This window comes from Lepidochelys kempii, unplaced genomic scaffold (genome assembly GCF_965140265.1).
Source record: "Lepidochelys kempii isolate rLepKem1 unplaced genomic scaffold, rLepKem1.hap2 scaffold_118, whole genome shotgun sequence".
Lineage (NCBI taxonomy): Eukaryota > Metazoa > Chordata > Testudines > Cheloniidae > Lepidochelys > Lepidochelys kempii.
In genome coordinates this window covers 272,037-278,626 of record NW_027333597.1, presented here as the reverse complement: position 1 = coordinate 278,626, position 6,590 = coordinate 272,037, and the positions used below count along the sequence as shown (strand labels likewise).

At 54.4% G+C, this 6,590-nt stretch overlaps 1 long non-coding RNA gene and 1 other non-coding gene across 2 annotated transcripts; both read right to left on the bottom strand.

The window, feature by feature from the left end:
• Positions 1–776: 776 nt before the first annotated feature.
• On the bottom strand, positions 777–6,114 carry LOC140904468 (uncharacterized). Its single transcript, XR_012156532.1, has 3 exons — positions 6,061–6,114; positions 1,805–1,948; positions 777–1,136 (listed from the first exon to the last, which is right to left on the bottom strand). It is a non-coding gene; the product is annotated as an uncharacterized lncRNA (long non-coding RNA).
• Positions 4,966–5,038, bottom strand: TRNAF-GAA (transfer RNA phenylalanine (anticodon GAA)). Its single transcript has one exon. It is a non-coding gene; the product is annotated as a tRNA-Phe (tRNA).
• Positions 6,115–6,590: the final 476 nt, after the last annotated feature.

Sequence of the window (6,590 nt, the reverse complement as noted above, 5' to 3'; positions counted from 1 at the left end):
TCCCGATTTAATACTGAAGGCCATTGTTCTGACCAAGCATCTCTCATAATAGCCATTAACATTATTAACTGAGCATTTTGAATACCTACGCACACTTCTCCGCATGTTAGTCTTCTGAAGCCATCCTCTACCCATGTCAACAGGTCCCCTGCCCAATGAGTTAACTGCAAGTTTACCTCTACTGCTGTCCTCCACCTTGTGGCAACTGCTGATAGTTGCTGTGCCATTAATTCATTAATTTGTTGTTGAAATTTCACATTTTGGCTTACTAATTGTTTGGTTACCCACTCGTCCCCCAGATTCCATGTACCCAGCATAGTGTTCCCCGCTGCCCACAACCCCCTTTTCCGACGATGATTCCAGGTGTGTCCCCTCACCCATGCATTGAATTGTTGTTTCAATCCTTTTATGTACATACTACAATTAGGATGGATTTGGTCCACCCACCATTCCTTGGGGCGTACCACCCATGTAATAGAGTGAAAGGACATGTTAAAAAGTGCTGGCTGCACCTGCTCCCACAATGGCTCCCATACATTTGCTCGTCGGGGAATATTCTTGGCTCCAGGCTGTGGCCACTTTAAATTTGGATTCTTCCAACTTGGCATCCATATCACCTGTAGGGTTACATTCTGTAAAATGGTTAACTCATCATACACCCAGCGTCCCAAAGGGGATTTTACGCCTAATGTAATATGTACATAACAATCACACCTTCAGGGATTATCTTCCATGGAAGTACCCTTCTGGTTACATATGGTAACATCACACCCTAAATGTGGGGCCCTATTTTCCCAAGAGGGTTCATTTGCTCCAGGAGACCAGAGGGTTATATTCTTTGGACCCTCTGTAACAAACCACATAGCTGGGTAACTGTGTTTTCCACTATCATTAATCATGGCAGCACCCAGGGAGTACCATGCGATATTTCCTGATAAATTTGATATTCTCCACCTGGTTGGGATTCCCCCATCTAATCCATAAACCATATACCGACACTGCCAAATTCCTGTTGGAGTATTAGTGGTACATCTTTCTATGGGGAGATTCTCATAGTCTTCATTAGCTTTATTACCACAGGTTGCATGTGTAGCCGTCCATGTGTTTCCTCCTTTTGACACTTCACATCGTGGGATCTGAATAGAATTTGTAAATGTGACAATTGTGATTAGCACTAGTAATTCATAGAATCATAGAATCATAGAATATCAGCTGGGTAATCCAGCTACCCAGCCTCCAGGACCTGGTATGATTCTTTTCCCTCCCGCCAGATGGTGCAGGCCTCGAGACCAAGCCTGTGGGGATCAATGTGCACTTCTCCGGCCCAGGGCCTGTGGTAGGAGGCAGTAAAAAGAGAGAGAGGGTGAGCTGGACAGGTCTTGCCTGGCATCAAGACACACACACACACACACTTCTTTTCCCTTGGTGCCAAACACAATGCAAGAAGGAAAAACAAAAGTTACGGTCACGCTCTACTGTGATGGCGGGGCTCTTTTTTTCGCATCTCCCACACCCCAGGGATCTACTCTGAACCCCCTTCCCATGATATTCTCGGAGCTACAATTAGAAGCATCCCAGTGCACCTGCACCCAAAATCGTCACTCTGCACAGGAGACTCTTGTCCCTTCCACTGGTCTTAACCCCGCAGAGCCCTGGGCCCAGCTAGGATGCACCTTATTATTCTTGAGTACTGGGGTGCTCATTCTCTCCTTCCTATCCCTCTTGGACTCCATCTGTGAGAGAGGACAGGGAAGTGTTTCAGACACAGACATCCTCCCCAGCTCTCTGCGCCCTGGGCTCACACCTGGTTGTCTCCCCAATCCTTGGCATTGTCCAGCATGTCTCCCTCCACAGAAGTCACCTGGCCTCGTCTTAGACACCATCTTCATATTGCTCTTCTCCTTCCCAGAGCTCCTGCTCTGCTCCTCAGACCCATCTGTCCTCAGCTCTGCAGGCAGAGGGGAAGGGGCACCATGGGATCACACACGCCCCATTCCAGACACCCCATCGCATCCACAGGGCTCCCAAATGGTTGAATATGAAAAGTGCATGAATATGCTGAAAATTGCCAGTTGGGGGGAGCTGAGCCCCTCCAAACACACACACACCCTGCCCTTAAGGCAGGAGGGGGCAGGAAGGATTGAGTGGGATGCCCTCAGGGAAGGGGGCAGAGCAGGGTGGGGTGGAGGTGGGGCTGGGGCCTTGGGGGAGAGGGCAGAGCTGGGATGGGGGACCTACTGGCAAAACCAAAAGGCAGCACCTATGCCAGGCCTGATGTCAGGTTACTAACTTTCTGCACAATACCGAACCCCTTAGCCCCGCCCCTTCTCTCAGGTCCTGCCCTGCCCCTTCTCAGAGGCCCCGCCCCCAGTTCACTCCATTCTCCCTCCCTTGGTGGCTTGCTCTCCCCCACCCACACTCACTATCACTGGGCTGGGGCAGGGGGGTGGGATGCAGGAGGGGTGAGGGCGCTAATGGGGGGTGCAGGCTCTGGGGTGAAGCCAGAAATGAGGGGTTCAGGGTGCAGGATCGGGCACCGGGCTGGGGCAGGGGTGCAGGACCGGGTGAGGGCTCCGGCTGTGTGTGTGATCTTCCCCTTTCCCTGAGCCATGTGTCTTCCCCCCACGCACAAGGCCTCCTGCTGACGCACAAGGCCTCGTGCTGACGGGTCACCTGGCTCTCCGCTGACAGCTCAGGGGTCTGGGGTCCTCTGGCCCTGAGACCCCACTATAACTCCAGGGTTATTTCTCATGGGTTAAAGCCCAACTGATGCTGAGCTGAACACGTCCGTCATGGGTCTGGGGTTCAACAGTCCGAACTGGCTCTGCGTGTGGGTACAGTGCATGGGTCTGAGTGAGACCCATGCACCAACATGGCTGAAACACACAACTCTGCATCCTGGGGGTTTCTATCCCCCTCATTCCTCCCACAGGGGCCTGGCCCATCTCCTGTACGGCCAGAGACCTGAGGGGCAGCAGTCGGGGTGTTGGGAGAGGGTCTGTTTTCTGTGGCTAGTGACTGCCCCAGAGTCACTCCCACCAGCTCCGATTGCCTTGCGCAGCAGCTGCCGTCCTCTGAAGACTGGCTGGGGATTCGACTCGGAAGAGGCACTTGGGAGCTGGAGTGACCATAGGTCAGACCTTGCAACATTAGAGCCAGAACATCCAGGTCTAGATTTTCAGGCCAGTCAAGACAACAAAATAATCCAGTGTGACCCCCAGACACATGACTCCCAGCTGATCCAGGCAAGTCACTTGTGCCCCATGCCACAGGGGATGGCAAAAACTCCAATATCCCTGCCAATCTGACCTGGGGGAAATTCATTCCTAACCCCCCAAAATGGATATCAGTGAGATCCTAAGCATGTAAGCAAGGCCCACCGGCCAAGCACCGGAGAGAAATTGTTTTCTATATCATCTGAGAGCACTTGCTTCAGCACCTCCTGCCCCCTCCTGTCACCTCCACGTGGAGTGGAGAATCCATCATTGCCCTGGGTACCTTGTTCCAATGTTTAATCACCCAATCTCAAATGTGTCCCAAATTTCTAATGTCAGTTTCTCTGGCATGAACTTCCAGCCATTGGTTCTTGTTGTGCCTTTCGCTGCTCAGTTAAAGAGCCCTTTCGTACCCATGTTTCTCTTTGTGAGGGGATTTGCGCACTGTCATCAAGTGACCTCTTGGTCTTTGTGAGAAACTGAACAGATTCAGCTCTTGTATCGCACTGAAAGGCAACTTTTCAGCTCCTTTTTTTTTGGGGGGGGCGGGTTCTCTGTCCCCTGTCCAATTTTTCATTCTTCCTTTTAAAATGCGGCCAACACGACTGTATGCAAGATTCCGGTGTTGGTCTGACCATGGTGGTATACAGAGATATCTCTGGTGCCCTATTTCTAGTCACTATTCTCCTTGTCTGTGCATCCAAGGATGGCCACAGCATCGCACGGGGATTTCATGCTGAGTTGTATGTCCATTATGACACCTAAATCCTTTACCAAGTCACAGAAGTCCGGCCTTCCTCCATATTAAAGCTCAGTGTGTTTGAATGGCCACAGCTTCCCAAGTGCTCCGTCACACACACAAGGGAATCCCCCACTCAGCCACCTTCACCTGCTGCTGGTCTCTTTTCTCTTTCTTTTTCTCCAGGATCTGCATGTGTCATTCTGGGGGCAGTTCTCCTCTGCTCTTTGCCTGTGAGCAATGTGACCCCCCCTGGACAGACTGACCAACCCAGGATTCCTTCAGCCTGAAAGCAGAGGGGAGCCTTCACTCACTCCCTCTTTATGGCTCCAGTCTCAGGACCTAAATTCCCTGCCACAGCCCAAAAATCCACACTGGGTCCCACTCCTCTCTCTGGCGATTTCCCTTCTCCCACAGACCTGTCCTGAGGACACAGGCCTGGGGCCAGGTGAGCAGAGCCCCTGAGATTTCCCTTCGCAGTCTCTGAGGGTCAGGTCGCCCCATTATGCAGCTTGGTAATGTCGTCTTTTCTTCTCTTTCAGAAGTAAATTGTTGTATTTCTAGTCTCTTTATATGACCCCCCCGATTTGCTGCTTCCAATTCTCTGCTGTATACACCAACACTGGACTGGGTGAGGAGTCTGGAGCCATCCTGCACTGGGTACGTGGGAGGCTTGTAGGATCAGACCCTAAAATAGCTTTGGAGGGAAATTCTAACCCCGCCTTCCCATCCCAACCTGTGCAGAGGAGCTTTCGACCCCAATCCCTGCCTGTCACTGCCCCACACCCTTCCTGACGGCTGCCCTACTTCATTCTCTTCCTGCTATATTGGGTCCACCAATAAGTTGCCAGGGAAAGACAGCTCCCTTCTCTTACTGTTAAAGGTCAGGTGGGCCAGTTGTTGCTCTGTTGTCCTGCTGGGAAGCTCAAAATCAGGGACCCGCCTCAGGTAAAGGTGCCAATGCCCTCCCAGAAAACAAGCCACCCCTGCACAAAGGAGGAGGAAAGGGCCTGCCAAAGCCTGGGATTGAACCAGGGACTTTTAGATCTTCAGTCTAATGCTCTCCCAACTGAGCTACTTCGGGAGCTCCATGGCTCTCTTTTGGCCTGCTGCTTCTCTGTCCGGGATGTTTTTGTCAGCTGTGGCACACAAAAAGGACATCGTTGTGAGAGGCCCATGATGGCAAGACTCGCTTTTGCCTGCCTTGCTCAGCTTGACTTGCTTCCTCACTCTATTCCTGCCTTAGTTCCCGGGTTGACCTAGTGGTGGAAGGGGACGAGGGGCCAGTGGTACAGGGAGAAAGTTGAGCTGGACCCTGAGCTACACTCTACCCTGGGGCAAGAGTCTGGCCACCACTTGCCACCCCACCCTGTTGTCCTGGCTTCCCCTAATGGACATCATTTAGGGAGGGAAGTGGGGCTTCTGCCTCCCCTCCCCGATTTTCATACCGCAGAGGAGTGCGAACAGGAAAACAAATGGCTGCTCCACACTCCCACCAGAGGAACCCAACACCCTTAGCTGTGGCTGAGTGAGAAGTGTCTGTTGGGTGACAGGGCTGTCCCTGAGGAGCTAGAACAGCAGCTGCTGCCTCCCCCTTGGCTCCAGGCTGTGGGAAATGCTCATTGCCTAGCTGCATGGGCGGAAGCTGCTCCATTCTCTGGAGAGCGTCTGTATTGGTCTGTCAACACCCCATCTTCACTGAGCCAGTCTGATAAGGTCCCAAGTACCCCCTCTGGCTTGGCAGCTCTGAGACCCTCTCCCAGCCCTGAAGAAGAACCCTGCCTGGCTCAAAAGCTTGTCTCTCTCCCCAAGAGAAGTTGCTCCTATAACAGTCATTACCTCCCCCGCCCTGTCTCCCTGGCATTCTGGGAACACGTGAGTGGCCACCCTCACAACCTGAGTTGCCCCCAGCCCCTCCCATCTTCCCCTAACCCCAACCCCCAAAGGCACCCCACCTGCAAACGCTATGGAGACTGGGGGGAGGCGCAGGACAGGGGAGGGGAAATCCCGGGGCCACAAGCTCAGTAACTGGGTGAGGCTGCCCCTGAGCTGGGCGGGGAGAGGGAGTGAGCCAGTGCATCATGGGAGATGTAGGGTCTCCCCCACCTGCTGCAGGCCCCAGTGCATCATGGGAGATGTGGTTTCTCCCCTGCCTCCATCTCCCGCCAGTCGCTGCCAGGCCCTGCCCCGCCTTTCCATCTTTCGAGCGAGGGGCCGGCAGGGCGACGCCGGAAGCAGAAGCTGCCATGAAGCTGGGGAGGTCCACCCCGGGGAGATGTCTCCTCGCCCCGCCCCAGCGCGCTGCGGGGGGCGGGCTCCAGCCAGTGCACTGCAGCGGGGACCCCCAGCCCTGCCCCTCCTGCCCACGCACTCCCCGGCCCTGCCCGGTCCCTGCTCCACTCGCTCCCCAGCCAGGGAAATGGCGGGGTGCGCTTCACCCGCTGGGGGTCCGTTAGAGCGATTCCCGGAAGAGGTCGCTGCCGAACCGGAAGTTCCCCGTGGGACTCGAAAGGAGCGGGCACCGGGGCAACGTACTTCCGCTCCCTGCCGCCGGTCCGTTGCGCGCCCGGGTCCGCCCCTCACTTCCGGTCAGTGCTCCTGGTGGGGCTCTAGGGGTGCTGCGGGCCGGGGGAATG